At 41.6% G+C, this 10,484-nt stretch overlaps 1 long non-coding RNA gene across 1 annotated transcript; it reads right to left on the bottom strand.

Moving 5' to 3' along the window:
- Positions 1-390: 390 nt before the first annotated feature.
- Positions 391-7,696, bottom strand: LOC122173593 (uncharacterized). The gene is made up of 3 exons (XR_006174171.2): positions 7,435-7,696; positions 6,131-6,308; positions 391-1,069 (listed from the first exon to the last, which is right to left on the bottom strand). It is a non-coding gene; the product is annotated as an uncharacterized LOC122173593 (long non-coding RNA).
- Positions 7,697-10,484: the final 2,788 nt, after the last annotated feature.

Raw genomic sequence — 10,484 nt, 5'->3', positions numbered from 1 at the left:
ATAAATTTTCTCAGAAACAACAAGGCAGACAATTACAGGTTGTTGGTGGAAAACCTCCTCAGGGCATACAAAAGCCTTAGTTGCAACATGTCACTAAAGATACATTTTTTGCACTCTCATCTAGATTTTTTTCCACCAAACTGTGGAGCAGTGAGCGATGAGCACGGCGAGCGATTTCACCAGGACGTTGCAACAGTGGAGAAATGCTATCAGGGCAAATGGAGCCCATCAATGCTTGCAGACTATTGCTGGACAGTGACAAGAGATGCTCCGTTTAATGAATACAAGAGACAAGCCAAGAAGCACCGAGTAGACACTGAATAGGACTAAACTATGTACATAATAGGTTTTTGCCTTTTGTTTCATAATACATTTTATTTATATAACCCTTTTGCTGATTTTTAAAGTGTTACATAAACAGGACAGGTGAAATATTATCATGTAAAGCAACCATAAACACATGAAAAGACCTAGGTTTACAATTTATGATTAAAACTCTGCTATCTACACAATATACATAGACATAAAATGTAAAAACTTAAATATCTTAGAAACAGTAGCCAATCAGTTGTTTTAATTGTCATATTTGAATTCAGCACATCAAAATACATAATAAATAGCCCATTTTATCTCTGAAGCAGACAACTTCTCAAAAATTGTAGACCAGTGTAATTAGGCCGACAATCGTGCTATGAAATAGGTAAGTATGATTATACCCTATTTTAGATCACATTCACTGCAGTTTTTTTCTATAGCAGCACAATGTGTTGAACTAGGTGATGCACTAACAAACTATGAGTACTGAGCTTGTTTTTAGTTCATGGATGTGCTGGGAATTTGCATATAAACATGCATATGCATGTAACGTCATTCCTCCACTCTGCAAGTTCAAATCATATGAGCCAGTGGAAAGGTTTAGAATATGCAAGAGTCCTTCCAAGGATACATGATTCTTGTAAATTTCCAGAGGGCTCACCAGACTGGGGGGGAAGAGCAGCAGTATAGTGGATGTATGCACAGGTACACATGCATCATAACTCAAACCCACGTTGGAGGTGCAATCTTAGACCTTAAAAGGAAACAGATACATTTAAAATCACCATTTAAAAACAATCCAGTTCCTAATCTGTGTTGCTGCTAACTCCAAAGACTACTGAAATTTGAAGAGGTTTAAAAATGTAGCTTAACTTTAACCATATTATTATTTATATCTGTAACCCACCCACTTCCTGGGTGTGGTGTTCTGTCCCATCTAGTGGCACAGAGACAGAGAGAGATTGAGTTTGCTCTACAGCCTTAGCTAACAGCCAGTTAGCTTTTAGTTCATGTGGAGGCAGCTCATGCACTACGCTCCAGAGGCCCCAGGTTCGATCCTGCCTATCAATGACTGGGGTCTGTTGGTGTTACATTGTATCACAGTAAAGCAGAGAGGCCCCACCAAAGATCAGAATCCCACTGTACAAACATATAGTAAGAGAGAGTCTCTTTACCTTGAAGAGTTTACAATCGAAGGGGAAAAGACAGGCAAAGAATAGGAGGAGAGAATTATTTTACAGATGGGGAGCCAAGGCAGAGAGAGAGAAATTGACTTACACACAATCACCCAGACAGGGTTGAGAACTGAACCCAAACTTACAGAGTCCTCATCCAGTGCCTGAGCCGCAAGACCAAACTTCTCGTGTTCATCTGCTGTTTGTTTACCATTTCTATTTCATTCATCCAGCACAATATGAAAAGGGTGATCACTCTAATTTATATCCAGTTCACCTTCTGGGCTGGGCTGGCTCCAGGCACCAGCCGACCAAGCACAGGCGCTCCGGGGGTTTGGGCGGCCCAGCGCAGCACTCGGGGGGGGGGGGGGCGGGGGTTTTGGCAGCCTGGCGCGGCACTGGGGGCGGGGTACGGTGGCCCGGCGCGGCACTCGGGGCAGGGGCAGGGGTTTGGGCGGCCCGGCGCGGCGCTCGGGGGGGGGGGGGGACGTGTTACGGCGGGGCAGCGCTCTTCTTTTTTGCCTGGGGCGGCAAAAAAGTTAGAGCCGGCCCTGCTTCTGGGTCTTGTGCAACAGACTAGTGAAGAAGCAAGAAAAGAGGTGCAAGTTGATGCTTGCCTTTCTGGTACAATGCCTACATTGGCTTCTAGACAGATGTGCTGGGGAATGTTCAGTCCACCCAAATACTGTTCACATTACAGTCTTTAGAACTTGAGGGATCTATTTCTGTTGGCATTAGGGTTTGTGAAACCTTTAATGAAACCTAAATTAGGGGCCTATACTACCTGCCAATGGACCCTATTGTAGCGCCTGCTCCAGGAAGCAGAAGGAACAGAGATCCAGCAGATCCTGGCTCAGATGGTGCAGCAAAAGGAGTGCCACTACCTGATCCTGTGGAATCCTCTCTATGAAACCTCCATGGAGCTTGAGCTGCACTGTGCAAAACAGGTAGGCCAGAGCAGGGATGGAGGAACAGCCTTCATCATTGTATCATCCTTCTCCCAACCCACAAGTCTTTTATGGTTAATGCTAATCCACCAGCTGGAGCTTGTGTTGGCCACTCATGGTGTTTTTCACTGTGAGTAGCTGAGAAAGAATGGGTCATGGATTCCCCCCTTCAAGAAGTGGGGAGCTCTGGAGACTGAAGACAGGGCCAGATTAAGGCAAGCGAGGCCCCCAAAGCATACCATGAAATTGGGGCTCCTGTGGCTCCATCTCTACACAAAGTCAGATGGTTGTGGCAAGGAGAACCCTGCACTTCCCAGAGCGGAGTGTCAGCAGAGGTCTGAGTATCTGGGGGGCAGCAGGGTTTCCCTGTATTTTCCCCAGCAGTCAGGGCATGTCTGCTGGGGGGGGGAGGAAGTGGGCTAGGTACACTGCACTCTTCTCCTTCTACGCTCAGAGCAGGGCCCATGCAGTGAGAGAATATAACTCACTGAGCCTCTAAGTATGCTCCCCAAAAACAAGCACATCAAAGCACGGGCAATTGCTTTCTTAAAACATTGCAATTCCTTTCCTGTGACTTCACTCATTCAAATGGCCATTCATGGGCAAAAGCAAAACCATGAGAAAAGTTTAACCCTCAAATGCTTTCAAAAAGCCACATGCCTGTGTTGAATAAAACCATAACTACACAAGCTATACCCTATTTTCAACATCCAGTGCCAGAGATCACATAAAACTGTCAGATTAGATTTGTACTGTAAAGTTTCTGTTAAAATAAAGTCATGCCTGATAACACTGATATACTACATACTGTATGTAGGTAAATCAATATTATCATTATCCCCGGGAGTGCTGTAGTCAAGTGGGGCTAGATAATCAAAGCAGACTGCATTTAATAGAATATAAGAAATATTTATGACATCTTTTAAACATTTGCAAGCCTAAAAGTTAGAGCCCTGATGATTCAAAGTACAAAAGAAGAATTTTGACAGCACTCCATGGAAGGGAATATTTTGTTGGCACACCATTACAGGATCACCTATATGTGCAACAGCCATGTACTGCAGACACACACACTCTAACAGATGTAAATCAGCATAACTCAATTGACTTTGGAGCAGCATGGGTTTACATCAGCTGAGGACCTGACCCACAGAGTATATACTGTCAGAAACAGAAATACACCACAGTTTTTAAGATATCTTTTGACAGCTTCTGTGGGGTGTTGTTGTTTTTATGGTAAATGCTGTTTAGTTTATGTAGTTGGAATCCAGCACTTTACAAAAAAGAAAATGTCTATGCTTGACTGAGAAGCATGTCAAGATGCTAGACCACTAGTGTTTGTGCTTATAAATTAGTACATTTAATTTGCAGAATTGCCTGTAAAGTCTGTAGAGATTTTAAGCCTTTTTCCACAGGAGTCCAGAACAGCTGGCTATGCCTGATGTAGGACTTAAATGGATAGCTTCATAAGAAATATTATTGAGTCTTCCATTCCCCCCCCCCATCTTAATTGTCAGATGGAAACTTTCTGCTGATGTTCTCATGTTTCCAAGTGAACTCCAACCAAGCCGTGGAATTTGCTTTTCTTTCTATCCAGTCAATAAATTAGATTAGCTAGTAGGTGCTAGAAGCTTAGTAAAGTTCACCAAATATGCTTTTAGTATGATATAAAATGAGTGACAGGATCTGTTTTCTTAGACTACAAGCTACATAAAAGCGGAGCTCAAAGGGGGCTGCTCACCCATTCTTATCTCACAAATTCAAGTCTCTTAAATTCATTGCAGTACTTTGTCTTGGCCAAGTCAATTGCCTTGTAATGGTTCCAAATAGCCCTATCCTACCTAGAAGCATTTTAATTTGGTGTCACAATAAACAAGGCCATTAGCAGGAGAAATTTCCAGAGTCAAACAAAGAAAATCCATAAGACACCATACATACATGTCCAGAAAAAGAATATGAAACTTTTAAGCAAGACCAACCTTTGCCTGCTAACCCCACCTCTGCTAAAGTGGCACCATAATGGGTCACATGCAACCACCAATGAAAAAGACAGATTATTTACTTTGGATGGTAACTGGAGTTATTTGATATGTGTGTCCCTATGGATGCTTACTTGTGTGCATATTCCCCATTCACCTTCGATCTGAGATTTTCAGGAACAATGCCCAGTCGGTCCACACATGCCTCCTAGCTATCATCATGCCCTGAAGGAGGTGGGAGCTTCAGAGTCTGGTCTAGAACTGTTTGCAGAACTGCAGACCTAGAAGGCAGTATTTGCCTAGTGGTGTGTACTTGAGAAGGTGTGAACCAAAGCCCAGGTAGCAGCTTTTCAGTTTTCTACTATAGGAGCATCTTTCAGCAGGGCAATGGACTGATCTGGTAGAATGAGCTATGACCCTAGGTGCGTATGGCACTTTAGCAGTTTCATAGCAGGAGAGGATACAGCCGGAAAGCCATTTGGAAAGTCTTTGGGTAGAGAGTGGCAGACCTTTAGCTCTGTCCACAATACAAACAAACAGCTGAGGAGAAACCAGAAAAGGTCTAGTCCTGTCCAAATAAAAGTCCAACACTCTCCTAATGTCCATGGTGTGAAGGGTGGCATCATACCCAGATCAGTGAGATTTAGAGTGGAAAAACTGGTAGATGGTCTGAAAGTCTAAGGTGACCTTATGTAAGAATGGTGGGAGTGGTTCAAGAGATACCTTTTCCTTAACGAAGACAGTGGGGGTGGGGGACAGCCATCAAAGGCCCTAATTCACCAACTCTTCAAGCGGAGCTATTAGCCACCAAAAGAGTGGTTTTCATGGATAGGTTTAAAAACACACAGGTAGAGAGCAGTTCAAAGAGTGGTTTCCTCAGAGAAATGAGAGCTCAGTTCAAGTCCTAGGTTGGGGTGGGCTCTGTGACATGTGGGCACAGGTTCGATAAACCTTTGACGAATCTAGAAGTTGCAAGGTTGAACAAACACTGAGAAGCCTTCCACTGGGGAAATAGAATGTCGTGATAGCTGCCAGGTGAACTTTAATGGAGCTCAAGGAAAGACCTGTTTTCTTCAAAATGAAGAGGTATTCCAGGATTGCCAGGAGGGAAGAGTCAGCAGGAAATAGGTCTCGATGGGTAGAATCTTTTCCATTTCTGAAGGTAAGTTTTACTAACTGATTCTTTTCTACTATTCAACAGAACCTCCTGGATCTCTGCTTGAGGTGACTCCTGAGCAGTACCCCGGAGAAGGTGGGAACTTCAGTGGCAGTTGAGGCTAAAGCTAAAGTCTCAAAGAGAGGGAGGAAAAAACCCCAAAGCTACTAAGCTAACTCTAAAAATTATTGAAAGCTACATCACTAAGAGAAAATAAGTTGAACAAACTAAAGAAAAACAGCGAGACAAGTAGATGTGCAAGTAGGCGCTACTGGATGCACCATCTTGGGCCTAGGAGGTTGAAAGGAACTGAAGGCAGATCATCCCTTGCAGCTCTGTATACCCTCAGCACAGGGTCTGGGGATAGCTAGATCACATATGCAGGTCAAACAGGCACTTCTGCTGAAAATCTGTGGAAAAACTCAGGTGCAACATCCATATGGACACTACTTGAAGTAGAAGTTAAACTTCCTTTCCCTACCACACACAAAAAAAATAAAAAAATTAAAAAAAAACAGATCACGGGCAACATTACAAAACATGCAGAAAACAGCTTACCTAAAGACCCTAGTATTGTCCACTGAATATGGTGTTCCTCATTTCCCATCCTCACGTGCTATGTATTATCACTGTTAAACAGCTGCTGTGTTCCGTCACTGATACTACCCACATTTGGAGAAGGAAGTGATTCCTATATAATACTCCCCCTTTTGGATCCTCTGTGACAAAAGGTACTCTGTGGAGGTAAAGTAGTGGTAATTATTAATAATCATCAAATATATGCTGATTTGGAAATACTATTATTTGAAATTTAAATAAAACAGATCCCTTAATTGCAACAATTAAAAATTTGAAATAACCTGTACTTAAATTTCAATCCTGAATGTTAATCTGATGATGCAGCCATATAGAAGTATTTTGTGTTGCTTCCATTTGTGCAAATCTGGAGAATTTTTTTCTAGAAATTTTGCACTAAAATGTTCATTTCAGGCAATTTTATGCCCCTCAAGTTTGGCTTTTCTGCACAATTATATGAAATGGTAGGTTTGCATGGGATCATGCAAAGTTTCAAATTCAGTTTCCAAGGCCTTTTTCTTGGAATGCGGCAACTTTCTCTCCAAGTCAACTCCATTTCAATAGAATGAGGCTTTTCCCCCCCCTGAGGTTAGTCCAATTTCAAGACTGCAATAATTTGCCTCTCCCTAAACCAACCAGATTAGCAATATTGAAAATGAGATGGATAGCAGCTGCCAAAGTTAGGCATAGGCCCTAAAGCTGCACTACTTGGACACCCAAAATTCCCACTGACTACAAATCGAAGTTCCCTGTGCGTAAACAATGCAGGATCAGCCCTGTAGAATGATTAGTCACCGTATCTTGTTCCCCATTCTGCTCTACAGACGTTCTTTAGTCATGACCTGCCACTGCCCTGCTGCACTAGTCCTGGGCCTTTTCACAACAGAAAATAGCACTTATGCCAAACTGTGTAGTGGTTTTATGAGGTGGGAAAAGCACCAGCCAGGGCTAGAGTAGGACCAATAAACTCTTTTAACTTGTGACACAAAACAGATCTGAACGGAGGTCAACTGAGTTGAAGGGCTAGTGCATTAATCCACTATGTTAACAAAGCCCCAGTTGCCCTGGGCCAGGCTCTGTTGAAAAAAGACAGCACATTTTGTGATTAAAAAAAAGTCTTTAAAATAAACATCCAAAAAAAAAAATCTTTTCCCTCATCCCTTTACTTTTCATTAGACAAATAATCCAATTATTTTTATGTACAATCACAAGTCTAGATAGATCTACCCTTACCACTGTTTCTGTTTATAAATTATATATATATATATATATATATTCACACACACCTGACATCCTGGTCAGTACTTGAAAAGAAACTTCAGCCAGTTTTGTTCTTAAGTGATAATCAGAGAAATCCTCCATCACGTGTTGTTGCAGTGTGAGTTGGCCTTACCAGGATGAAGAGTCATGCAGATGTTACCCAAATGCTTCCATTAACTTAATCTTCCTCAGAAGAGCCCTTCTGCTGCCAAGTGCTTAAGAGTGTCACTTGGGATTTAGATGCCATTTTTGTTCACTACTGAAGACTGGTCATGTGTAGGAATCTGCAGCCCTGATGATAGGGTTTAGAGAACACCATGAAAATAGATTACTGGCTACATTTTTTTTTAAAACCTTTACTAGTCAAAGTATACTTTATCACCAAAGTCTTAATGTTTGCTTATGTTTTATAAAATGTAAACATAGAACAAAATAACAATAGTAATAGTGGCTTGTGGGCATACTGACAATATAATCAATGGATGTAGATCTAAGTGTAATAGGTACAATAAACACCTGCAACAGTCAGATATATTTTCACTAAAGGCAGTTTAAAAAAAAAATAAAGCACATCTTTGTGTTCAGAAAATGCATCGGACTTTAACTTATGATGTTGCCTCAGTAATGAAGCCTGCCTTTAAAAAAAAGTAGTTGTTATGTGGGAGGAAATAATAGTATGAAATAACAGGAAATATTATAAATATATTTAATTTTATAAGCCTACTTCACAGCTTTAGAGAAAAGATTAACAAGTCATATCTATTTTTTTCATTTGTATTTTTATCTTTGTTTTTTATCTGTATTTGCTACAGCCAAGTAATTCCAACAGTAAAGCAGTTCAGAAGGACAGATGTTCCATTTCATTCTATTCCCAGACTAGTCACTCTGTAAAATTACATTCCTCTTGAAACACTAGTACAACACTTTAAAGACTATCACAAGTTTTAAAGGCGAATGGCAAAGCAAAAATGAGCATTAAGCTAAAGCCCAATTTGTGTACTGAATGTCCTTATTGACCAAACCATTAATCAGAGAGATAAAATTTAAAATTATTTTTCATCTTGTGAAATCCTCTTGGTTAAGTGAAGAAATCAGAGACTCACAAATGCCACAAGTTTCATTGCAACCCATGTAATCCATGTGGTATTTGTAATGTCACAGAGCAATGCCAGCACATCCCTCATCCCGCAGCCCTCATTGGCCTGGAGTGGCGAACCGCGGCCAGTGGGAGCCGCGATTGGCCGAACCTGCAGATGCGGCAGGTAAACAAACCGGCCCAGCCCGCCAGGGGGCTTACCCTGGCGAGCCGCGTGCCAAAGGTTGCCGATCCCTGCTTTAGACCCACCTTGCATAGTTGTGTAGGATGATATAAGTGGAGAATCAGGCCTGAGTTCCATTGAACTCAATGGTGCTTATAGTGCGTAAAATTACTCACATGTGTCAGCAAGGCCTGAGATAGTATTTGAACCCAGGGCTTAAGATATGAAAGGTTAGCACATTATCCCACTATGCCACCAATCCTTCCCCATGAAATCATATTAGGGATGCATGCTCAGCCCCCCCAAAAAAGAAAAAAAACACCTCAGCCAGCATCATAACAGGACCCAAACACTTTTGAAGGTTTGCTTAAGGAGAATGCCCAGTATTTCTCCCATCCCAATATCCTCCCCCTTTTCCCATTCAAGACTTTACATTGTGCACCCACCCTGCATGTAGACTGGAGAATTTGGCCCTAAAGTTTGAATAGGTAAATATCTTATAATATACACACACACACACACACCACTACAGGTAATATTATTACAGACGTTGAAGGAATTGTCACATTTACCACAGGTCAGTCACAGACATTGTGAGGGGGAAAAACCAGTTATGATGATAGGACAAATTCTGCTCCCCGATGTCTCTTGACTCCACCCGCAGCAGGCCCCACGTGAGTTAAAGGCAGGGTCTCAGCACTATTACTAACTTAGCATTACTGAAAGTGCATTTTGTATTTTCTCCTTCTCTAACAGAAAAAAATAGGATAATGTTTCAATGGAGGTTTATACAATGCTTATTTTGTTTCTTACCTCCCAAGACCCTACCGCACACAAAGCGGAATGACACACAGAAAAGCATGTTGGGCCAAATGCATCCCTTGTGTCACTTCACTGAGGTCAACGGAATTACAATGGGGGTGAATTTGGTTTAATATTTAAATCAACTAAGAAAACTGAGCTAAATTCTTCCCTCATATCTAGGCATGTAGCCCTCAGTAAAGTCAGGACAGTTATACACACTTAGCTGAGGGCAGAACTGGGCCTACATGATGCAAGGTCAAACTGTGCTGTCTTTACTCATGCAAAATTCCAGTTGAAGCCAGTGGAACCACAGACATGAAATAGGTGAGCAGTGTTCAGCTCTCTTTTTTTAAAGTAACATATACGAATGGTGACCACCCTGGGAAGCTTATCACCCATCAGAATTTACTTTCCCCTCAGTTATATAATAGAAGACACAGGGCCGGGAATATTAAGAAATAAATCAAATCTATTCTTGGTTTAAATTTATAAAATATCTACAGGCAGAATGTGCCGCAAACCAAAGGTTATATTAAACAGAAAAGGAAATTATGGGCCTCTTTCACTGCTTAGTTTTACATAGGTGTAACTCCATTAGAATGAATGAATGAATGAATCGGGCCCTATACACAATTGCAGGTATATTCTACACAAAACAAAAGAACACTTAATAAGAGCTTGTTTTAGATGGCTTTTCCTGTGTACCTATTAACTAAAAACAAATACTGGTGCTTAAATTAATCTTATTTGTAAAATAGCATAACTATAGGCTTAGTTCTCTCCACGTACCCCCAAAACATAGTCTACCTTCCCACTGGTAGTATACAAAAAAGCAGAGACATCAGTATAAGACTCCAGCATCAGTAAAAGGCTCCGCCCAGTTTTTCACTCTTCTCCATTGTTCAGTGAGTTAGAGCTCCCTTTCTACCAACCTCATGGGATGGCTGCTCCACTGTTCAGCTAGGCATCCAGCTCCAAACCAGCGCTAGCTTGTATCAGTTAGGGCCCAGTCC

This window comes from Chrysemys picta, chromosome 3 (assembly GCF_011386835.1).
Source record: "Chrysemys picta bellii isolate R12L10 chromosome 3, ASM1138683v2, whole genome shotgun sequence".
NCBI classification, from domain to species: Eukaryota; Metazoa; Chordata; order Testudines; family Emydidae; genus Chrysemys; species Chrysemys picta.
The sequence above is the reverse complement of the archived record's forward strand: the minus strand, read 5'-3'. Positions and strand labels throughout refer to the sequence as shown.